At 42.3% G+C, this 26,171-nt stretch overlaps 1 long non-coding RNA gene and 1 other non-coding gene across 2 annotated transcripts; both read right to left on the bottom strand.

Moving 5' to 3' along the window:
- Positions 1-1,254: 1,254 nt before the first annotated feature.
- Positions 1,255-5,591, bottom strand: LOC106602635 (uncharacterized). Its single transcript, XR_001328257.1, has 3 exons — positions 5,307-5,591; positions 1,634-1,818; positions 1,255-1,407 (listed from the first exon to the last, which is right to left on the bottom strand). It is a non-coding gene; the product is annotated as an uncharacterized lncRNA (long non-coding RNA).
- Positions 5,592-23,582: 17,991 nt separating this feature from the next.
- trnav-uac (transfer RNA valine (anticodon UAC)) lies at positions 23,583-23,658 on the bottom strand. Its single transcript has one exon. It is a non-coding gene; the product is annotated as a tRNA-Val (tRNA).
- Positions 23,659-26,171: the final 2,513 nt, after the last annotated feature.

Here is a 26,171-nt window from a genome sequence, read left to right as displayed (position 1 = left end):
TGGCACTGTATTATCCTCAAAGCAGGCAAAGAAGGTGTTTAGCTTGTCTGGAAGCAAGACGTCGGTGTCCGTGACGTGGGTGGTTCTCTTTTTATAGTCCGTAATTGCCTATAGACCCTGCCACATACGTCTCGTGTCTGGGCCATTGAATTGCGACTCCATTTTGTCCCTATACCGACATTTTGTTTGTTTGATTGCCTTGTGGAGGGAATAACTACACTGTTTATATTCAGCCATGTTCCCTGACCTCTTTCCATGGTTGAATGCAATGGTTCGCACTTTCAGTTTTGCGTGAATGCCGTCGTCTATCCACGGTTTCTGGTTGAGGTAGGTTTTAATAGTCACAGTGGGTACAACATCTCCAATGCACTTCTTAATAAACTCAATCATAGAGTCAGCGTATAAATTTGATGTTATTGGCTGAGGCTTCCCGGAACATTTTCCAGTCCACATGATCAAAACAATATTAAAGAGTGGATTCCGATTGGTCAGACCAGCGTTGAATGGTTCTAGTCACGGATACATCTTGTTTGAGTTTCTACCTATAGGACGATACGAGCAAGATGGAGTCGTGGTCAGATTTGCCCGAAGGGAGGGCGGGGGAGGGCCTTGTATGCATCGCGGATGTTAGAGTAGCAGTGGTCCACTGTTTTGCTAGAGTGGGTACTACAGTCAATGTGCTGGAAGAATTTAGGTAGCCTTGTTCTCAAATTAACTTAGTTAAAATCCCAAGCTACAATGAATGCAGCCTCAGGATATGGTTTCCAGTTTACATAGAGTCCAGTGAAGTTCTTTCAGGAGCGTCGAGGTATCTGCTTGGGGGGGGATATACACGACTGTGACTATAATTGAAGATAATTACCGACTCTGACAATATATCATGAGTGAGCCAAGTTTCCATGAAACAGAGTCTCTTACAATCTCTGATGTCTCTCTGGAAGACAACTCATGTCCTAATTTTGTCCACCTTGTTGTCTAGAGACTGGACATTGGCGACTAATATGCTCAGAAGTGGTGGGCGCTGTGCTCGCCTTCGAAGTCTGATATATTGTTTAACTAGTTACTGGGCACTGATTCAGTTCTAAATATTATTGTGCACAATGGAGTTCTTGAAACAAATAGCATTAGTTTGCCTGGTGAGTGGTGGAAAGCAAAAAATATATTAAACTATATTTGTGTAATTGGTTACCATGACATGACACCTACTATAACGACACAGGACGAGACCCAAATACAGACACAGGAGGCAGATGGTTTGAGTCTCTGATGTTTATTAAAAGACAAGGGGCAGGCAAGACGCAGGTTGAGGACAAGCAGAAGTTTGTAAACCAGGTCAGAGTCAGTTGGGTACAGGACGGCAGGCAGGCTCGACGTCAGGGCAGGCAGAAAAGGTCGGAACTGGGAGGACTAGAGAAACAGGAGTATGGAAAATTATGCTGGTAGGCTTGTCGAGACAAGACGAATTGGCAACAGACAAACAGAAACCACAGGTATAAATATACAGGGGATAATGGGAACAAATGGGAGATAGCTGGTGGGGGGTGGAGACAAGCACAAGATAGGTGAAACATATCAGGGTGTGACATTATCCCCCCTCTAGGTGCACCACCTGGCATCCTACCTAGGGGCATACCTTGTTGAACGGGATGCCGGTGGTTGACCGGGTCCAGGATGTCCTTAGCAGGGACCCAGCACCTCTCCTCCGGCCATAACCCTCCCAGTAACCAGGTACTGGAAACCCCTGCCCTGAGGTCGAACACTCAGGAGGCATCTCACCTTGTATGCTGGATGGTCATCGATGAGACGGGGAGGGTGGGCCTGGAAACAGGAGACAAAGGGCTGTGAGACAAAGGTTTAATCTTATACACATGAAACGCGGAATGTATACGGAGGCTGCGGGGAAACAGAAGACACACAGCAGTGGGACTAAGGATTTTAGAGATGCATGTGTGGAGATACCCAGCTCAGAAACTAGAGTAGTTTCCACAAAGCTCTTGTCAGCCCCAGAGTCAATGATCATCCGGAGAGATTTAGACCGATCACCCCATAGCAGGATAACATGGAAAGGGGTATGAGTAATAGGCACTAGAAGACTCCCAGCATACTCGTACCTATTGAACAGGACAGGTGGATATGTAATGCCCTGTAGCGCCACAATACAGGCAACTGTGGGAGCTCAGCCTGCATAATCGTTCCTTAGGTGTCAATCTAGCCCTGTCCAGTTGCATAGGCTCTGGAGTAAACGGGTCGCCCGTCCCCAATGATTCCTAGGGGGCTCGGGTGACGTCGGATCCTCTCGGGAATGTAGGCGTCGGGGAATTAAGGGGTTCTTCGGAGGTGAGAAAGCAGCTATGGAAGAGTGAGTGTGGCCAAGAACAGACCTCCTCTCCCTACTGCGTTCCCATAGGGCCCATTGATCCTCATGGTTAAAGCTATGAGGGAGTCTAGGTGCAAGGGTAACTCCCGAGCTGTGAGCTCGTCTTTAATCTCTTCCGATAATCCATGAGGGAAGGTGTCGAACAGGGACACGGGTTTCCAGGCACTCCGGAGGTGGTAAGTGGAGTTCTCGGGAAGCCGGGGTAGACTGGACAAAATCGCCACTGGTAGGGGGAATTACTGAGTGTCCGGGAGGTATCCGTCAAGGTATGCTGCCTGATAGATAGTCCACGGAATTGCTCCAGTAATGCTTTGAAACCCTGGCCATGGCGTTCCACCAAAGTATAGAGTCCTTTCATAAGGTTCTGGAGTATCTCCTCATGTCTTACAATGGTGGCTCCATACAGGGAGACAATGTTGCGGAGCTGGTCTGAGTCTGCTGGGTCAGTCATGGCCAGTTCATACTCTAACGACACAGGACGAGACCCAAATGCCGACACAGGAGGTGGATGGTTCGAGTCTCTGATATTCATTAATAGACAAGGGGCAGGCAAGAGGCAGGTCGAGGACAGGCAGAAGTTCGTAAACCAGTTCAGAGTCAGATGGGTACAGGACAGCAGGCAGGCTCGAGGTCAGGGCAGGCAGAATGGTATGGCAGGCAGGCTCAGGGTCAGGGCATGCTGACAAGGTCAGAACCGGGAGGACTAGAAAAACAGTAATATGGAAAACCACGATGGTAGGCTTGACGAGACAAGACGAACTGGCAACAGACAAACAGAAACCACTGGTGTAAATACACAGGGGATAATAGGAACAAATGGGAGACACCTAGTGAGAGTGGATACAAGCATAAGACAGGTGAAACAGATCAGGGTGTGACACATTCAATGCCTTCAGAAGGTATCCACACTAAAGGTCTTCATGGATTTACTTGTACCCAAATACCCGAGACCTGATCCGGGACCCGAGTCAGTCTGGATCCAGAATTCTAAATAATGTCACGGGTCTGGGTTGGATCTGATTGTCACTGGCCTCAGATATGTGTAATGTTAACTGACTTGTCCTTGAAGGGCACGTACAGAGAGATATCTAATCAATGGAAGACAAAATAACAAAATGTAGACCTGTTAAATAGCTTAACTTGAACCCATTTGCCACCCACATTGTTCCAAGTAATTGCATGGCTTCAATAGCATTCACACTGCTATAGGGGATAGGTCTACTGTAAATTGCATTATGGCTGAGCATGGACATGCCAAACATTGCCAATAAACAATATTAAATTAACTATTAATAAGGCCTAAAAATAGAACTAATAATTTTTATCAAATTATGAAAAAAATGTAACATCTTGTTTAAAATAGGCTGTCACACAATTACATGCACCATCATTTCTCTCCGTGGCCGATGGTATATATTAAAACAACGCAGACTATGTAGGGTTTTATGCACATACAAACTTTTCACAGTAGCTGGACAAAGATCCAATAGAAATAGAAAGGGAGAATGTCCACTCATCGTTATACTGCTCCCAAATAAAATTAAAATTAAAATTAAACGAAAAACAAGCAATCATTTTTTTTTTAAACAACAACATTAAATAAATGCAAAATACAATGAATGATATCATAAAATCACCAAGATAAGGCTGTTGAACCAGCCTTCCTTATAATAAGCCTAAGGGAGGGATAGGGTTTTGAAAATATAAAACGGAAAACAAGCAATTTTTACAGGTTAGAGAGGTTAAACGGTATCTCTCGTTTCATGATAGGCATGAACACATAGCCTACATCAAGGAAGTCCAAAACTGGACCTGCAAGGCTAAAATAATGTCGGCCTGCCTACGATGCATAGATAAAAAGGGAATGTCAGCTCACTGTTTTACTCCTCTCAAACTTGATATTTTAATAAAGCTTTGGTGATTAAGATTTATTTCCAAGCGGTCTCAGGAGCCAAACCCTTATCGACAGTCTTGACTACTTCGCGATTGCATTGGGCAGACAAAAAAAAGCTTTAATTGAGAGGGGAGGCTATGCTTGGTTTTTAATCAAATACAACGAAATGGGAAAAAAAAAGTTTTTTATGTTTCTAAATACAAAGTATACAGGCACCAAAAGCACATTAGGCTACTTTTGTTCCATGCGCATATGGGCAGTGTGCATCACAGCTGGATTGGCTGTGTCAAAATTCATACCATAACCAACTGTCTTACAGTACCTCTAAAACAAGCTTTTGTTTGGTCTTAAATATCCATATGAGTGCTGCCTGAAATTAGCACTTTGGATCATCTTTTTAAGGACACACCTCAAAAATGTCCATGCCGCCCATCTGAGCGATAGCTGATACAAAACAGGTAAATTGCCTAACCTGGCATTAGGGCTGGAAAATGCCATTGTGCCAGTTTTTATGTGACAAAATTGCAAACTAACATGTGTTTGACACTAGAGCTGCATTCACGCCAGCCGAAAATAGAGCCCCAGGAGTCAGAGCAGATCAAAGTTCCTCATACAGAGAGACATCAACTCAATTAACTTTTAATACGCCGCTCAGCACATCACTAATTAGACCAGGGCTGGAAACACTCTTTAGGAACATTCTGATTCTGTTTGTTAATGCTGGATTTTGCAAACAGTTTTTCGGGACATGAGACACTTTGGGAAGGTAGGGTCAATGCATTGTGCTAGGCAGTCCCCAATTAAAATGTACCTTGAAGGGATTAGTAGAAGGTACTGTGGGTACTGTATATATTTTTCCACAATTTAATATATAAGGTTCAGGGTAGGGGTCAATTCAGTTTTCAACTCAGGGAGTCAATTCAAAGAAAATCGATGGGCAATTTTCAGTCCATGAATTCAATTCAATCCACTTTCTGAAATGAAAAATGAAAAAGGAGCCTGAATATCTGAAATAGAAGTAACCAGCGTTGTTACCTTGATCCATGTTGACAGACTGCACATGATCTGGGCTGTGGAGAAGAAGCCTCCCTCCCGGTCTTCACGTGGCTATACTCACTTATAAAACCGTCCACTCTCCCAACTGGATTGAGTCTCTCTAGGGAAGAGGAAACCCCTCAGGCCGAAAGGTAGAGAGATGCATAAGTGTTAGAGAATCTGGAGATCCGCTGGGTGGAAAATATTTGGATCAGAGGAAGTCTTGATGAGGGGCAATGCTAATGCCAGTGCCTGCTAATACTGCCACTGATCTAATTACCCTTGACAAATCCTCCCTCTCCAGAGCAGACAGCAGCTGCTGAGAAATTTTAGGAACCTGACAAGTCAACAGTCATAACAGTCATCAGTCCTGACGAGGTCCAGACCAAATAGAGAGGAGGTGTTTCTGAACCATCTGCTACCAGACGGTCATTGCCAAGCCAGCATCCTCAACCTCCCAACGTATCAGGTTTCAAGGTAAGAACAAGATGCAGACAATGTCGAATTAACAACATTTTATTAATCCAACAGGGGCAGGCAAAAGAAAGGTCAAGGGCAGGCAGGGGTCAGTAATCCAGATAGGTGGGGCTAAGGTACAGGACGGCATGCAGGGTCAGGGCAGGCAGAAAAGTTCAAAACCGGGAAAATTTGAACAAACGAGAGACAGGAACAGAGAGAACAGAGAGAAAAACTCTGGTAGGCTTGAAACAAAACAAACTGGCAACAGACAAACAGAGAACACAGGTAAAATACACATGGGATAATGGGGAAGATGGGTGACACCTGGAGAGGGGTGGAGACAGGTGAAACACGTCACTTATTTTTTAATTGGAAGCCAAAATGTGGTATTTAATATGATTTTGTTGGCTGTTTCTGTATACCCTTTCTGACCTGGTGTACTGGTTCATTCATTCACATCTGCTGATGTGTTGGATTCTATCCTCAGAGTTCTTCTACTTCTTCTACTTCCTGTTTATATGAAGTGACATTCCCTCCAAAAATAAGGAGACAGTGATGCCTTACCACAGCTGTGTCCATGCTTACTCTAAATCACCTAGACGACAGCAGATTAATGACAGTCATCAGGTTGGGTAATTAACTCATTAATAACAGTGTAATAAAGTATTCTGCATTTGTAGTGGCTTTCTGTCTCCATTCTCTCTGGTTAAACACTTTCTTTCTTTCCAGGAGAAAATATTAACTAAAACCTTATCTCTGAATTCTCTCAACACGCATCATGAGAAATACTTATAAAGCACAGTAAACACCATCTCCACATTTGTGAAGAGAATACAGAGTGGAACCAAATCCAAGTCCAGAAACTCAGAGAAAAATGTGTGTTCTTCAGTGAAAAATACAACGGCAGGAATAGAAACTCAGAGACTTTTACAACTCAGAGATGATTTAGTTGAGAAACTGTGTTTATTGTCCAACTTGATGTTTTAATTGCGTTTTGTGTCTATTGGAAAATATGAAAATGCATGAGGAAATATATAGGCATAACTCCTCTTTGATTAAACTTCTAATGATGGACACATCTGAGTGTTGTGTTTATGATGGAACTTGGCACTGGAGAACCAACCTATCAGGTTCAAGAGCTTGAGTGGGCTGTCCAATTATGCTCAACCATAATCCTCATCAGGCACTTATGAATTCTGGGAATGTAATCAACAAAACAAGTAAAAAAAAATTATAATATCAACCACGAACAATGGAATACATGTGTGTCCTACCTCGGCTTAAATTAAGTATGGGTAACTAGCATTATCGCATTGATACATTTCTGTCAGAGGAATGGCATTGTTTTACCTTCTCATGCCTGTTTTACACTATATGGCTAACCCAAACCGTACTGTGCTAGCTCAGATATTTATTTCCACATTGTCCTTTCCAGGATTTGTTACCATGCCAGCCCAGTATAGCTCAGCTTGGCACTGTTGTGTGAAAATTGTATAAAAATGGCCATGCATGACAGAGGTGTCATTGGACCGAGCGCTCTGCGATTTCACCAAGGACCTTCTTTCCCATCAGCCATCAGCTTGTCCTGCGTTAGATAACACGAAGTCATCACTGGGAGGCGGACGGCTACTGTAATTCAATCAGTATGATAGCACAGTGTGGTGGGATGTCACAGCTGCCCTTGATGAGGAAGTGCGTGGCATCATATATTTAAATGCCCAACATTTTATACTCGCATTCTCTAAATGTTTCCTGACCATATGGGGAAGGTCAGAAGGTCAGACCTTCAACAGTGACTTTCAAAAACATTTTTTTTTTTTTAAGTGCATTATAAAAGTTAAGTCCAATGCAGCATCTTTGCAGTGCCAAGGCAGTAGGCACAACGGCTATTTGATGTGCTGCTAGTGGTACTAATGCAATGCAAAGGGCACACATTTTCTTGTAGCTGAGACCATGTTATATGAGTAATGTTTGGAATAATAGGGTATTTGCAAGAGACAGAAGGGACATTTAAACACAGTGAATCCTAGTTAATACCAATGCTGCAGGATTCAGATTGCAAATATATTTTGGTTATTGCCAGTGTCCAAAGTTCTGCTGTGTCCAATAATACGATACAGGACCAAGCATCTCATTTTATTAGACTTCTCTTGCAGGGTGATTCATGAGCCCAGGTGCTACACTATGTTGTCTGATATGATTTCCACACTCTGTCCTCTTCTTAATATATTCCCTCAAAACTAATCAAACCGGTATTCTGCGTGTTCTTATTTGTGTAAAAACAAATCAGTAAGAATGTTGATACAAAAAATATATAAATCAAACAGGCTTACAGCAGCTATATCCATAAAGACCATTACCAAAAGCCAACAAAGCTAGCCCTAAGAGGAATGTTTGATAGATATGTTCCATATATTTAATATAGTACATTTTCATATGCAAAGAAAAACACATATCACCCCTGAGACATCAATGTACCAGATCCGCCCAATAAAAACAGACAAAATGAGTAAAATTACTCTGTTTTGTCGATTTCTCCTTTCTAGATTTTGCTCCCCAAGGTCACCGGCCTGATTCGTTCTTGTCAAACTGATTTATCAATTTCAAGCCTGCTGCTAGCTTCTATTTGTGTACAGAATCCATTCACCCTGTGCTATTAGGAGCAGCCTTTCTAAGTTGGTCCAATTTGAACTGGTGGTTGTTGCTGGAATACTCTGTAATATCCACTCTGTTAAGGGGAAATTATAGCTTTATCGAATATAGTACAGGCGTGAGGAGCAGCAAGATGGAGGAATCATGGCGCGGAATGGGGCTGGAAACAACAACACCACACAGCCAGTCGTCTGTCAGTTCAATAAACCTAGAGACCTGTAATCGTTATAACAACCTAATGCATTTTCTATACGACAATATTTCAAAGTGTGAAACCAACGCTTTCTATACGGTGTCCATATTAGGACATCCTCAGTACTCTGTATGGTCTAATATTAACCAAATGGTTGACAGAGACATTTTCGTAGTAAGAGTGCTCTCTTTAATGACATATCACCCACCTCAAGTAGAACCCTATTCCCTATAGTGCACTACTTTTGACCAGAACCCCATTAGGAATAGGGTACAATTTGGGATGCAACCTAGGAACATACGGTGTTCTCCTAAGTCGACTTCTAATTAAACCTATAAACCGTCCATTTTCTCTCCCTCCAGTGCACATAGGCAGACATTTGTTCTTGTTTTAAAGAGTGTTTATGTGTTGACAGATGACAGGTGAAACTGTGCTCATGGAAAGCGTTTGCATTTGGCTTTTCCTGGAAATAGTCATTATCATGGTGTTGTATTCTGTTAACCTTGCCTTTCTCTCCAGATTGCATTAACATGATAATTAGCATATTAACCAGGGAACCCAGCAATCTGTCACTACTACTAAGATACTTGGACAATCCTGATGAATTTTCCATAACTGAATAAATTCTATCCATGTCTCCATTTGTGCTCCGGAGTAGGGAGTAGGGAATAAGATGGTGCCGGAGAAGATGGCAGACGTATTACGTGCCCCCAGCCGATTGTGTTTTTTTGTTTGCTTATTTGCGTTGTTTGTAACTTATTTAACTTATTTTGTACATGATTTTGCCGCTACCGTCTCTTACGGCCGAAAATAACTTCTAGACATCAGGACTTCGATTACTCACCACGGACTAGCAGAATCCTCTTTTTCCTTTCACGACTCTCCCGACGGCGGAAGGATATGCTGATTCCTCAGGAACAGGCACCGATCCCCGTGATCTACGTCAAGAAGAGGCGGAGAAAGAGGGGCCGAAGGTCTGGCTGCCTTCTGAGAATTTGCATACGATCGAATAAACTCACACTTCCTTCCATTCTGCTAGCAAACGTGCAATCTTTGGAAAATAAAATCGATGAGTTACTTGGAAGATTAAACTACCAACGGGATATTAAAAACTGTAACATCTTGTGCTTAATGGAGTCGTGGCTGAACGATGACAACATCGACATACAGCTGGCTGGTTATACGATGTACCGGCAGGATAGAACAGCGGCATCTGGTAAGACAAAGGGCTGCGGTCTATGTATTTTTGTAAACAACAGCTGGTGCACGATATCTAAAGAAATCTCGAGCTATTGCTCACCTGAGGTAGAGTTCCTCATGATAAGCTGTAGACCACACTACCTACCGAGAGAGTTTTCATCTGTATTCTTGTAGCTGTTTACATACTACCACAGCCAGAGGCTGGCACAAAGACAGCATTGAATAAGCTGTATTCTGCCATGAGCAAACAAGAAAACGCTCACCCAGAGGCAGTGCTCCTAGTAGCCGGGGACTTTGGGTAGGGGGCAGTATTTTGAATTTTGGATGTATGAGGTGCCCAATGTAAACTGCCTGTTACTCAGGCCCAGAAGCTAGGATATGCATATACATGGTAGTATTGGATAGAAAACACTCTAAAGTTTCCAAAACTGTTAAAGTAATATCTGTGAGTATAACAGAACTGATATGGCTGGCAAAAACCTGAGGAAAATCCATCCAGGAAGTGACATTCTTTTGAATTGAGTGTTTTTCCATTGAAAGCCTATCCACCATATAAATGGATGGGACCTAGATTGCAGTTCCTATGGCTTCCACTAGATGTCAACAGTCTTTAGACATTGTTTCAGGCTTTTATTCTGAAAAATGACTAAGAATGACTACATTTTCTGAGTGGTCGGTCGAATGAACCAGAGCTTTTTGCACGTGCGACCGGGAGTGCACCCTCCGTTCTTTTTCCTTTGTATTGAATACGCTATTGTCCTGTTGAAATATTATCAATTATAAAGACAATAGACAACCTGAGGATTAATAAAAAACATCGTTTGACATGTTTCGACAAACTTTACCGGTACTATTTGGATCTATTCGTCTGCCTGTTGTGACCCCCTTTGAGCCAGTGGATTACTGAGCAAAACGTGCCAACAAAACAGAGTTTTTTGGGATATAAAGAGGGACATTATCGAACAAAACGAACATTTATTGTGTAACAGGGAGTCTTGTGAGTGCAACCATATGAAGATCAAAGGTAAGTGATGAATTTTATTGCTATTTCTGACTTTCATGACTAATCTACTTGGCTGGAAAATGTTTGTATGCTTTTGTAAGCGGGGCGCTGTCCTCAGATAATCGCATGGTATGCTTTCGCCATAAAGCTTATTTGAAATCTGACACAGCGGCTGGGTTAACAAGAAGTTCATCTTTAAGCCGATGTATAACACTTGTATGTTTTATGAATGTTTATTATGAGTATTTCTGTATTTTGAATTTCGCCCTCTGCAATTTCACTGGATGTTGTCGACGCTACCGTCCCACCTGCCCATAAGAAGTTAACCTGTTAGGGCTAGGGGGCAGTATTGACACGGCCGGATAAAAAACGTACCCGATTTAATCTGGTTACTACTCCTGCCCAGTAACTAGAATATGCATATAATTATTGGCTTTGGATAGAAAACACCCTAAAGTTTCTAAAACTGTTTGAATGGTGTCTGTGAGTATAACAGAACTCATATGGCAGGCCAAAACCTGAGAAGATTCCATGCAGGAAGTGGCCTGTCTGACAAGTTGTTGTTCATCTTGGCTCTTTTTATTGAAGACTGAGGATCTTTGCTGTAACGTGACACTTCCTACGGCTCCCATAGGCTCTCAGAGCCCGGGAAAAAGCTGAATGATATCGAGGCAGCCTCTGGCTGAAACACATTATCGCGTTTGGCAAGTGGCCGATCAGAGGACAATGGGCTTAGGCGCGTGCACGAGTCGACCCCGTGCTTTATTTTATTTCCTCTTTTTACCTAAACGCAGATTCCCGGTTGGAATATTATCGCTTTTTTACAAGAAAAATGGCATAAAAATTGATTTTAAACAGCGGTTGACATGCTTCGAAGTACGGTAATGGAATATTTAGATTTTTTTTGTCACGAAATGCGCCATGCTCGTCACCCTTATTTACCCTTTCCGATAGTGTCTTGAACGCACGAACAAAACGCCGCTATTTGGATATAACAATGGATTATGTGGGACCAAACCAACATTTGTTATTGAAGTAGAAGTCCTGGGAGTGCATTCTGACGAAGAACAGCAAAGGTAATAACATTTTTCTTATAGTAAATGTGACTTTGCTGAGTGCTAAACTTGCTGGGTGTCTAAATAGCTAGCCCTGTGATGCCGGGCTATCTACTGAGAATATTGCAAAATGTGCTTTCACCGAAAAGCTATTTTACATATCGAGTGCATAGAGGAGTTCTGTATCTATAATTCTTAAAATAATTGTTATGTTTTTTGTGAACGTTTATCGTGAGTAATTTAGTAAATTCACCGGCAGTGTTCGGTGGGAATGCTAGTCACATGCTAGTCACATGCTAATGTAAAAAGCTGGTTTTTGATATAAATATGAACTTGATTGAACAAAACATGCATGTATTGTATAACATAATGTCCTAGGGTTGTCATCTGATGAAGATCATCAAAGGTTAGTGCTGCATTTAGCTGTGGTTTGGGTTTATGTGACATTATATGCTAGCTTGAAAAATGGGTCTGATTATTTCTGGCTGGGTACTCTGCTGACATAATCTAATGTTTCGCTTTCGTTGTAAAGCCTTTTTGAAATCGGACAGTGAGGTTAGATTAACGAGAGTCTTGTCTTTAAAATGGTGTAAAATAGTCATATGTTTGAAAAATTGAAGTTTTTGCATTTTTGAGGTATTTGAATATCGCGCCACGGGATTACACTGGCAGCGTCCCACCTAGCCCATAGAGGTTAAAGCAGGAAGCACCAGTGACTAGATCAATAAAAAAGGGGCCAGATAAAGCAGATGCTAAGCTACAGGACTGTTTTGCTAGCACAGACTGGAATATGTTCTGGGATTCCTCCGATGGCATTGAGGAGTACACCACATCAGTCAGTGGCTTCATCAATAAGTGCATCAATGACGTCGTCCCCACAGTGACCGTACGTACAGTACATACCTCAACCAGAAGCCATGGATTACAGGCAGCATCCGCACTGAGCTAAAGGGTAGAGCTGCCGCTTTCACTCTAAACCGGAAGCTTATAAGATATCCCACTATGCCCTCCGACGAACCATCAAACAGGCAAAGCGTCAATACAGGACTAATATCGAATCCTACTACACTGGCTCTGACGCTCATTGGATGTGGCAGGGCTTGCAAACCACTACAGACTACAAGGGTAAGCACAGCCGAGAGCTGCCCAGTGACACGAGCCTACCATACGAGCTAAACTACTTCTATGCTCGCTTCGAGGCAAATAACACTGAAACATGCATGAGAGCACCAGCTGTTCTGGAAGACTGTAATCACACTCTCTGCAGTCGATGTGAGTAAGACCTTTAAACAGGTCAACATTCACAAGGCCGCAGGGCCAGATGGATTACCAGGACGTGTACTGTGAGCATGCGCTGACCAACTGGCAATTGTCTTCACTGACATTTTCAACCTCTTCCTGTCCGAGTCTGTAATACCAACATGTTTTAAGCAGACCACCGTAGTCCCTGGGCCCAAGAACACTAAGGTAACCTGTCTAAACGACTAATGACCCGTAGCACTCATGTCTGTAGCCATGAAGTGCATTGAAAGGCTGGTCATGGCTCACATCAACACCATCATCCCAGAAACCCTAGACCCACTCCAATTTGCATACCGCCCCAACAGATCTACAGATGATGCATTCTCCATTGCAATCCACACTGCCCTTTCCCACCTGGAAAAAAGGAACACCTACAGTTGAAGTCGGAAGTTTACATACACTTAGATTGGAGTCATTGAAACTCGTTTTTCAACCACTCCACACATTTCTTGTTAACAAACTATAGCTTTTGCAAGTCAGTTAGGACATCTACTTTGTGCATGACACAAGTCATTTTCCAACAATTGTTTACAGACAGATTATTTCACTTATAATTCACTGTATCACAATTCTAGTGGGTCAGAAGTTTACATAGACTAAGTTGACTGTGCCTTTAAACAGCTTGGAAAATTCCAGAAAATTATGTCATGGCTTTAGAAGCTTCTGATAGGCTAATTGACATCATTTGAGTCAATTGGAAGTGTACCTGTGGATGTATTTCAAGGCCTACCTTCAAACTCAGTGCCTCTTTGCTTGACGTCATAGGAACATCAAAAGAAATCAGCCAAGACCTCAGAAAAAAATTGTAGACCTCCACAAGTCTGGAAATTGCTCCCAAGGATGAACCAAATGCCTGAAGGTACCACGTTCATCTGTACAAACAATAGCACACAAGTATAAACACCATGGGACCAAGCAGCTGTCATACCGCTCAGGAAGGAGATGCGTTGTGTCCTAGAGATGAACGTACTTTGGTGCAAAAAGTGCAAATCAATCCCAGAACAACAGCAAAGGACCTTGTGAAGATGCTGGAGGAAACAGGTACAAAAGTATCTATATCCACAGTAAAACCGCAAAATAAAGCCTGACTATGGTTTGCAACTGCACATGGGGGCAAAAATCATACTTTTCGGAGAAATGTCCTTTGGTCTGATGAAACAAAAATAGAACTGTTTGGCCATAATGACCATCGTTATGTTTGGAGGAAAAAGGGGGAGGCTTGCAAGACGAAGAACACCATCTGAAAAGTGAAGCACAGGGGTGGCAGCATCATGTTGTGGGGGTGCTTTGCTGCAGGAGGGACTGGTGCACCTCACAAAATAGATGGCATCATGAGGTAGGAAAATTATGTGGATATATTGAAGCAACATCTCAAGACATCAGTAAGGAAGTTAAAGCTTGGTCGCAAATGGTTCTTCCAAATGGACAATGTCCCCAAGCATACTTCCAAAGTTGTGGCAAAATGGCTTAAGGACAACAAAGTCAATTTATTGGAGTGGGCATCACAAAGCCTTGACCTCAATCCCATAGAAAATTTGTGGCCAGAACTGAAAAATTGTGTGCGAGCAAGGAGGCCTACAAACCTGACTCAGTTACATCAGCTCTGTCAGGAGGAATGGGCCAAAATTCACCCAACTTATTGTGGGAAGCTTGTGGAAGGCTACCCAAAACGTTTGACCCAAGTTAAACAATTTAAGGCAATGCTACCAAATAATTGAGTGTATTTTAACTTCTGACCCACTGGGAATGTGATGAAAGAAATACATCTGAAATAAATCATTCTCTACTATTATTCTGACATTTCACATTCTTAAAATAAAGTGGTGATCCTGACTGACCTAAGACAGGGAATTTGTACTTGGATTAAATGTCAGGAATTGTGAAAAACTGAGTTTAAATGTATTTGGCTAAGGTGTATGTAAACTTCTGACTTCATCTGTATGTGAGAATACTATTCATTGACTACAGCTCAGCGTTCAACACCATAGTGCCCTCAAAGCTCATCAATAAGCTAAGGACTCTGGGACTGCACACCTCCCTCTGCAACTGGATCCTGGACTTCCTGTCGGGCCACCCCTAGGTGGTAAGGGTAGGTAACAACACATCCGCCACGCTGATCCTCAACACAGGGGCCGCTCAGGGGTGCGTGCTCAGTCCCGTCCTGTACTCCCTGTTCACTCATGACTGCACGGCCAGGCATGACTCTAAAACCATCATTAAATTTGCCAATGACACAACAGTGGTAGGCCTGATCACCGACAACAACGAGACAGCCTATAGGGAGGAGGTCAGAGACCTAGCCGTTTGGTGCCAGGACAACAACCTCTCCCTCAACGTGATCAAGACAAAGGAGATGATTGTGGACTACAGGAAAAAGAGGACCGAGCACTCCCCCATTGTCATCGACGGGGCTGTGGTGGAGCAGGTTGAGAGCTTCAAGTTCCTTGGTGTGCACACCACCAGCAAACTAACATGGTCCAAGCACACCAAGCCAATCATGAAGAGGGCACGACAACACCTATTCCCCCTCAGGAGACTGAAAAGATTTGGCATCGGCCCCCAGATCCTCAAATGGTTCTACAGCTGCACCATCGAGAGCATCCTGACTGGTTGCATCACTGCCTGGTATGGCAACCGCTCGGCCTTCGACCGCAAGGCACTACAGAGGGTAATGCAAACGGCCCAACACATCACTGGGGCCAAGCTTCCTGCCATCCAGGACCTCTAGTCCAGGCGGTGTCAGAGGAAGGCCGTAAAAATTGTCAAAGACTCCAGTCACCCTAGTCATAGACTGTTCTCTCTGCTACTGCACGGCAAGCGGTACCAGAGTGCCAAGTCTAGGTCCAAGAGGCTTCTAAACAGCTTCTACCCCCAAGCCATAAGACTTCTGAACATCTAGTCAAATGGCTACCCAGACTATTAGCAGTGCCCCCCCACCCCCTCTTTACACCACTGCTACTCTCTTTTGTCATCTATGCATAGTCACTTTAATAACTACCTACATGTACATAGTACCTCAAATAACCGGTGCCCCCACACATTGACTCTGTATCGGTACCCCCCTGTATGTAGTCTCACTATTGTTATTTCACTGCTACTATTTAATTACTTGTTACTTTTATCTCGTATTCTTATCTGTATTTTTTTAAACTGCATTGTTGGTTAGGGGCTCTTAAGTAAGCATTTCACTGTAAGGTCTACACCTGTCGTATTCGGCGCATGTGACAAATAACATTTTATTTTATTTGAGTGGCGTAGCGGTCTAATGCACTGCATCTTAGTACTTGAGGCTGTATCACAACCGGCTGTTACTGGGAGTCCCATAGGGCAGCACACAGTTGGCCCAGCGTCGTCTGGTTTGGCCGTTGTAGGCCGTCATTGTAAGTAAGAATTTGTTCTCTACTGACTTGCCAAGTTAAATTAAAAACGCAATTTGGTAAATGTCATAAAATATAGGAATTTGTGTCATTGACTCACACTAATGTTAAGTGAGATGTTAGATTCAAGATTAGGCCATCAATGTGTTTACCAAATTCTCAACAAATTCTCCTGAGAATAATATGACAATGTCAATATCTGCAAAGCACTGACTACTCGAAATTGACAATTTCACATTTAATAAAAAAACGAAAAAAACTCTGTCAATATGGTCAAGACTGTCAAAAAGCAGCCTGCATGTGGCTACATATAGTAGAGAGGCAAAGTTGGTCCTCTAAACATACATTTTAGTTATCACTGATCACCAGAAGATTTAGCATTAGATCAATTTGGCCCTATGGGTGTGACATTGACCTCGGCACTGCTAATATTGTAGGAATGAGTGGCTAGACGTTGCCACACAGACATGACACCAATGACCTTTGCGTGTTGTCGTGGCTGTTGCCGTGGGTGACTGATGATGGCCAGGTTGTCACCGCCAGCAACCAGCCTCCTCCTCGGGTCATAAATTACATGGTTGTCAGGGGAGACAGGGTGGCCCACGACGACAAACAATCCCTCCGGATACCGGTGGAGAAGACAGGGAGAAGACACTGACAACATTGATTATCTAGTTGACGCAGACATGTTGACTGGACCACACGGCAGAGTCTTTCTCCTACCTCCCTTGAGTATTGGCTCACACACATACAGTCTCGTCCTTCACTCTTCCCCTGTCGACAAGTAGACAGATAACCTTTGGCTAACAGATGAGGTTGAAGCTAGCCACGTACACATACCCAACACTTCTTTGCAAGCAACATCCCAAATAGATTCCATCCACTCTCTGTTGCTAACTACACTTAGCAATAGCATGGTTCTACCTACAAAACATCTGTTAACACAGTAGTCTGGGGCTATTTTTCCCTATTCAAAATGGCTGCCACGAATTCAATGACAAATATCGGGGCTTCCCATGATGAACACCTCCCTATTTGTGTTTGAATTTGCTGGCAAATAAGACGGTGTAGGGTGAGCCAAAGGAGGTAATTAGCTAGCTATCTTGGTCAAAAAAGAGCAATTTCCCCCTTATTGGAAAGGATAACATTGATTAATAGGCTCACTTCACAATAACTGTGCTATCTGAAGCGGCGGTAAATTCGCTTTCAGGGGAAGTAACTCAAACTGGTGTGTAATGGGCCTACAAGTGGACATTTAAATAGCTGTATAATTTAAAATCTAATGAATTTAATTTTTCTTTCTTTTTGGGCCTGAAAGGATTTCATCTATGAACATTTGAACATCTTGGCCATGTTCTGTTATAATCTCCACCCGGCACAGCCAGAAGAGGACTGGCCACCCCTCATAGCCTTGTTCCTCTCTAGGTTTCTTCATAGGTTTCGGCCTTTCTAAGGAGTTTTTCCTAGCCACCGTGCTTCTGCACCTGCATTGCTTGCTGTTTGGGGTTTTAGGCTGGATTTCTGTACAGCACTTTGTGACATCAGCTGATGTAAGAAGGGCTTTATAAATACATTTGATTGATTGAAATAGAAGAGGTTGAGAGTTCATTGATCCCAAAACATTGAAGTAAATTCAAGCATGTGTAAGTGCTTTTCTCTTTTTTTCTCAGTCGCTTATGATTGTCCAGGAAGTTAAAAATGTTCACATTGAACGCCTCACTTGCCTTCATTTAAGTCACATAGTTAGAAGAGTGAGGAATATAAGGCTCGGCTGGTGATGGTAACTACATCGGTGTCCACTCTTAGTGTGACAGTCCTATGTAGAGCTTAACTATTACTGACACTTTTACTACGATTACAGTACCTCCCTCCTCTTCGCTTGCAACTGTTAAGAACTTTTGCTTCTGCTACTGCCGCTGCTACTACCACTATTATGTAAAACTACTAGCAACATTGCCTAAATGTATCTCCAATATACAATCACGGTATATTTCTATCTCATGGCCTTCTTTTACATTAGAACCTCTGTGCAGCACAGAGTAACCCACTGACACCTTAAAATGTGCCTCTTTTTGAGAGATGGCTCCTCCCCCTTAAGCAAGGCGCTTGCAACGCCACGATAGTGGGTTTGATTCCTGGGACCTCCCATATGGAAAATGTATGCACGCATGACTGTAAGCTTTGGATAAAAGCATCTGCAAAATGTCATATATAATTGTATATTATTCCCCCACTAGAGCTAGAGTGGACAAGCAGAGGATGGTCAAAATGCATTAACAGCCTCCTCTCCCAGTCCGGTCATGATTGATGTTTGATGTGAAGATGAGAATACAGAAACACACACACATGCACTCTTGTACAGCCAACCTTGTGGGACACACAATTCAGTCCCATTCATAATCCTATTTTCCATAAACCTAACCCTAACCTGTTCTCTTACCCTATCCCTAACCCTAACCTTAACACAAAAACCGTAACCCTAAACTTAACCCAAAAACTTTAACCCTAAACCTAACCCTAGCTCCTAGCCCTAACCCTAAAACTAACCCTAGCTCCTAACCCTAAACCTCATTTTAACCTTAACACCCCTAGAAATACATTGACAGGTATCATAGAACTCTGAAACTATTGGACCACTTTGACTATTCATCTGATTACCAAATCCTCCAGATGGGAACCCAAATCACAGACAATATCAGCACCCATTAGGAAACTCATTAAAATCAACACACAAATCAGAGAATTCCATACTGCCCCCATAACCTCACAACAGAGCATCGCACTAGAAGAAAGACAAGCCATAGCTAAATTAGGGAGACAAAGGTTCAAAGATAATTATTATGGACAACCAACAGTACTCTTTGAAGTCCACTGCCAACTCTCTAACACACAACACTATACTCCTATCCCTGCTTCTACACAGATACAAATACAAATCAGACAGATAATATCAGATCTCTATGGAAAGAAATACATTACAGATAGACAAAATAAATATCTTGACGGACCAGACTTACCCAGACAGAGACTCTATCTCCTCCCGAAGATCCATCAAGCACCAGATGCATGGACAGTCCTTTTTGAGGTCCCGAAGGGAAGACCTATTGTGTCAGACTGTGGGAGTGAGTCCTCGCCAGCAGCCGAATTCATTGACTACAATCCCATCTCACAAAGGCACCCTATCTACCTTAAGAACACATACCATGTCATAGGCACACTTCACACTATTCCAGTCCCAGCACATGCATACCTATTCACTATAGATATAGATTCTCTCTACACCAACATGGACATCTTGTCAGGTTTAGCAGTGGAATTAGCACTCCGGATATATCCAGATGCAGATAGACCAGACTCACACCTCCTACAGCTTCCAGAACTTGGCTTAAGAAACAATGATTTCACATTTAATCATAAACACTACCTACAGATTCATGGGACGGTTATGGGTAAAAAGTTTGCCCCGGCTTATGGTAATATTTATACGGCGGACTGGGAGTTGACAGCCTTGGCTAAATGCCCATTGCGTCCCATGTTTATAGACGATACCTGGATGATATCTTTGGAGTGTGGAAACATGATCCGGTACGTGTCACAACATTCGTTGAAATCCTCAATAACCATCATCCTACCATAACAGTAAAATATGTCATCTACCCAGATACAATCAACTTCTTGGACACTTGGTATGAATTTTAAAGAGTAGTATAAAGCATAGACAGTTAGAGTTAGTGAGGGCCTGATTAAGACAGCGACACGAGGAGGAAGTTCAATGAAAAATAATGTGTTTATTTGCTCAATCTGGTTTTGTCTTTTTTAGATTTTATATTGAATTTTTTTATATCAACTATTATAATGTAAGCACATTTTTGGAGTACTTAATCCCTTCCTCTCTTGCGGGGGATTTCCAATTATGTACTTATTTACAGGTTTATTTAATTATTTAATTGATCCAGTTTGCATGTTTTATTATGATTTCATTATATACAATTTCGTTTAAAGTTCAACATTTTTACCCTCAGCACTTTATTTTATTTCTCCTGTTGTTGAACTGTTGTGGGAGCTCTCAGTCTTTCATGTTCTCCCACCCTCTTCAGACCGGTCGGATGTACAGTAGAATATAGAAACAGAAAGAAAGAAAGAAGCAGAAAGTTGCAATAGGCCCGTGCAACCCACGATTTGATACCAGCATAAACAGAAACCCTCTTAAACCTAAACACCCTAGAAATAGCATTTGATATTGTGGGGACCAACAAAATGTCCCCATTTGGTCAACAACAACAAAAAGTTTTCTATTCTTGTGTGACTTCTGTTCCTTACAAGCATACTTAAACACATCCACACTCACACACTATCATCCCCCACACACACAGGATGGTGTGCAGGCTCTAAATCTAACCCTGTGTCCCTTATTCCCAGACCCATCTCCCTCACGGCGCTTCAGGCTGAGGACTTTCACTCACTCCCCAGCAGACCCACTCAGAGCCACAGGCTGAGTGCTGGAGCTTTTTATGCTGCCTGTCAGAGCAGTGTGTGTGTGTGTGTGTGTGTGTGTGTGTGTGAGAGAGAGAGGAGAGTAGAGTAGGGACTGATGGGAATGGAGACACCAGGGTGGTAATGGAACCAGGATAACAACGCTAGCCTCCCAGGCCCAAGGAGTGTGTGTGTGTGTGTGTGTGTGTGTGTGTGTGTGTGTGTGTGTGTGTTGGAAACAACTCTGCGGTGCAGCGAAGAGCAGCTAACACCATCCCCACATTCCGTAAGAGCCTTCATTACATTTTTAGCTTCATACATCAGACCATATCAGAACAGAGGTCCGTTCTGTTGAAAGTGCTTGTTGTAAAACTTGACATATGTTGCACTAATGGGGTGTAAAATGGAGCTCTTGTATGAGATGAAATATGACATGTCTGTGTGACCTACATTTCCATATCATTCAATGCAGGGAGATATGAAAATAATAGTTTCCAGCTTTGGTTGAAAAGGAAATTTGACTGAAAATGGCCTCTTAGTTTGTTTTTGGAGATGGTTTCATTTTAGATTCTGATAAACACACAGACGTGAGGTTTCTGTGATGTTTCTCTATAATAGCAACGACACTTCAATGACAAGTTACGGGTAGGTACTAGCTATTGTGTAGAACAAGAGCTTTACTCAGTTACAATGACATGCTAGGCTCCAATAGATCCCCAGTTAAGGATGCTACACCTTGCAAGTACAGTATATGTGTTGTACAACCTACACAATACCTACAGTATGATGCTTTTCCAACCCACTTAGGTTATATACTGATCCACTTGGGAATCAAACAGCGACTTACTGAGTGGACTTGTTGACTAGTTGTCCGTACAGCACAGCCAGGAAGGTCAAAACACTGCTCATGTAATCTTTATGGTACTCAAAGGGAGAGAAAAAACGAATAATTGCCTTTCAAATGGCACCCTATTCCCTATTTAGTGCACTACTTTTGACCATAGCCCTACTGTATGGTCTCTGGTTAAAATCGGAGCACTATAGAGAATAGGGTGCCATATTCCCTATTTAGTGCACTACTTTTGACCATAGCCCTACTGTATGGTCTCTGGTTAAAATCGGAGCACTATAGAGAATAGGGTGCCATTTGGGATGAAACCATATTTTTCTGCAGAGAGGGTGTTGGAAATATAATTCCATTTGTATTCATTTGGTTTGCCGAGTAAAATTTCGTGCCATTGCATCATCCTGTAACAGTGTACAGACACAAAGATGGATAGTGCTTAATGCTTCTAATTTTATATAGCCTATATCACGCCTCTCTGTCATATGGAGTGTGGTGTTGAATAAATTCTGTGACTAAGCTGAGCATGCATAAATGATATGTTATACCACATAATAACCATTAGAACCGATCTACATATTAGTCTATTTGACAAATTTCGCTTTTGAATTTCACCATTTCAGTAGTTCATATTTCCTTCTGTTTTCATATTTTTGGTAATTCAGTAGATATAATTACCTAAACTCAAACCTTACATTTATTCTGTGATGCAGTACACTTCTGTTTAAATCAGCAAACACAAACTCAATTAAACAAACATAATTCACCAACAAAAGATTCACAAACAAACATAATCTATCTTCCAGCCCGCCAGAACACACTCACATCAATCACACTCTCAGAGGGGCAGCTTTATGATATTTCTCGTGAAACATGTTTAAAGGTACTTCTATGAGGTTCTATGAAACACCTGCTGTGTAGGAAGGAAGTCAGCAAACCTCTGAGCTGCACAGCCTGTTGGAAGTGATATCACTCACAGGACGGCTTCAAGCACAGTTGACTAATACAGTACAGGAATGGAAATGCAGAATAATAGCACTGCAAGGGATTACTTTATGAACGCATCTGATTCATGATATGAATGCATTTAATTCAGGAGCTGATCGTGGACTACAGGAAAAGGCTGGCCGTCGATGTTAATGGGCGCACCCATTAACATCGACGGGCTGTAGTAGATCAGGTCGAGAGTTTGAAGTTCCTTGGTGTCCACATCACCAACGAACTATCATGGTCCAAACATACCAAGACAGTCATGAAGAGGGCACGACAAAACCCTTTCCCCCTCAGGAGACTTGGCATGGGTTCCCAGATCCTCAAAAGGTTCGACAGCTGCACCTGCACCACCAGCTGCACCATCGAGAGCATCCTGACTGATTGCATCACCGCCTGGTATGGCAACTGCTCGGCATCTGACCGTAAGGCGCTACAGAGGGTAGTGCGAACAGCCCAGTACATCACTGGGGCCAAGCTTCCTCCCATCCAGGACCTATATAATAGGCGGTGTCAGAGGAAAGCCCATAAAATTGTCAGAGACTCCAGTCACCCAAGTTATAGACTGTTTTCTCTGCTACCGCACGGCAAGCGATACCGGAGTGCCAAGTCTAGAACCAAAAGGCTCCTCAATAGACATTTACATTTTAGTCATTTAGCAGACGCTCTTATCCAGAGCGACTTACAGTAGTGAATGCATACATTTCATACATTTTTTTTCTCCGTACTGGTCCCCCGTGGGAATTGAACCCACAACCCTGGTGTTGTAAACACCATGCTCTACCAACTGAGCCACACAGGACCAATGGAAATGCAGAATAATAGCACTGCAAGGGATTACTTTATGAACGCATCTGATTCATACCCCCAAGACATAAGACTGAACAATTCATAAAATCGCCGCAGACAATTTACATTGACCCCCCCCTCCCTTTTGTACACTGCTGTTACTCGCTGTTTGTTTGTAATCTATGCATAGTCACTGTGCACCCACCTAAATGTACAGATTACCTCAACTAGCCTGTACCCCCGCACACTGACTCAGTACCGGGGCCCCTATATATAGCTTCGTTATTCTTATTGTGTTACTTTTAATTATTACTTTTATTTTAGTCTACTTGGTAAATATTTTCTTCTTCTTGAACTGCATTTCACGGTAAAGTCTACACTTGTATTGTATTCGGCGCATGTGACAAATAAAGTTTGATTTGATAAGACAGTTTAAGGAAGGTCGGAGACAATTGGGTAATAAATTCATTGACACACACTTGCACACATGCTTGTACATACACTCGTACACACACACATAAACACACGTACACACACGCGCACACACAGGGTCGATGCATAATGACATGCTTAATGATTCCCATGTTACCTTATGTCTCTGTGTACATTGCACCCAGTGATTAATATCGGCCAATTGTGTTCCATTCGATGGGAGCTACGCATGCTAATTATCCAGTCAGGTGTTTCTGTCTCGAGTGGCAGAGCTCAGGGTCTCACTAGTGAGTAATGACTTTCTAATGGCAACATTAGCCCACTGAATGGACTGAGAATTGCTTAACGTTTCCTATGATTAAGGCTGGCAAGTCATGATGTCAGAGGTCAGCCTCTCCGTTTGATTGGTGGAATTACTGAGTCAAATGCGGAAATGAGGGAGGAGATTCGAGGCGAGCGGTGGGTCAGTGCAAATTGAGTAAATCTAGCTGAGCTCTGGCATTAACTTCAGTTGGCACGTTCTGAATGTTTACATTTACTCTCCCTCCGCGAGGCTACATTCAACTAATTAATTTGTACCATTACCAGTCGTGCTTGTTGCCACGAGCACACTAATCTCTCCCACCAATTTTGCACATGCCAGGAAACATTAGCGAGTTGGTGATTTATCAGGCTCTTCCAGGGTATTGATATAATGTGACAAAACAAATAATGTTCATGTGTTGCCTGATTATTATAGCAATTTTATTTATTTCCCCTACCTGGGAGGTATATGCTAAGTATTAACATTTGACATTGATATACCCAGCCCTTTGGGAAAGTAAGTGAATAGGCCTAAACAACGGTAATTCCTTAACATACAGTGGTGTTTGAAATTCCAATGGTCGTCCATGCGAATGCACTCCCTGAATGAAAATATAGAGTTTTTTTGGAGGCAGTGAAGAGGAATTGAAATTCAAGAGTGCAAATTGCTATCAGCTCTTCTTTATTTCGACGCTAGTGTGAGTAGATACAATGACCGTGGGTTGCATTTTAAATAACATAAACAAATCAATTGAATGTCTTGCTTCGTGTGTCTTCCTGCTTCTTCGGGAGCATCGCCTCAGACTCATTTCATCTTTCGCACAAAGGTCAGTAAAAGGAATATAATCGGAAAGAGACTTTGTTATCCCAAACTAAAATGCATTTCGAGAAATGACATTCATATATACAAGTTGAAAAAAAAAAAAAAAATCGGTATTTGTTTTGGTCATGAGAAGATGATATTGGTGTATTCCTGGACTATTCAGCAGGAGCTGTGGTATAGGTAGTCAAATCTGCCTCCACGGGTGTTACTGAGTTGGACGAAAAGCTCCTTTGAAAAACAACCATAGCTGTAGCTTACTATTAGATCCAATAGCCTTAAAGCATTGCAGCTCAGTAACATCAGCCACACATTTGTTATTAGGACTTAGGAACAATATATTGTATCAAAACCGCATCTTGATTACATCGCAATCACCTTTCTGTGGGAGGGTATAACCTTTTCTGAGATAATAATACCAATATGTCACACACTCTGTATACCTTAATTTAAATATTTTTATTCAGTGAGATGCACCATAACTTTTGATGACAAGAGAAAACTACTCATACTGTAAAACACAGAATGTACTGTACTAATAATGATTGATTAATGGTAGGTCAGAGCTAGTGTACTATATAGGGAATAGGGTGCCATTTGGGATGCTTGCAGAGATTCAGCTCAGCAGCAGAGGCTGTTTGGTAAACAAGAGGACAAAATCACTGAATTATTAAAATTGTGGTGTGGCTACTACACTATATGGTCAGTATGTCATGATGCCTTTCCCTAGTTCTGTTTTGGTGCAGCGATATACATTCTGTAGCATCTACGTAAATGGTTTCAGCAATCTTTCTTTCTTTCTTAGTTTCTTAGTTTCTTTCTATTTCTACGTTCTCTCTATTATAGTTCTCCCTTTATTTCTCACTCTCTCTATTTCCCCTCTTCCTCTCTCTCTCTCTCGCTCTCCCTTTTGCTCTTTTCTCTGTAAGTGGTTTTTCAAATTAAAGGTTTTCTATTTGGAGAGCCTATAATT

The sequence above is a fragment of the Salmo salar genome, chromosome ssa04, assembly GCF_905237065.1.
Source record: "Salmo salar chromosome ssa04, Ssal_v3.1, whole genome shotgun sequence".
Classification (NCBI taxonomy): Eukaryota; Metazoa; Chordata; class Actinopteri; order Salmoniformes; family Salmonidae; genus Salmo; species Salmo salar.
This window is presented reverse-complemented; position numbering and strand designations above follow the sequence as displayed.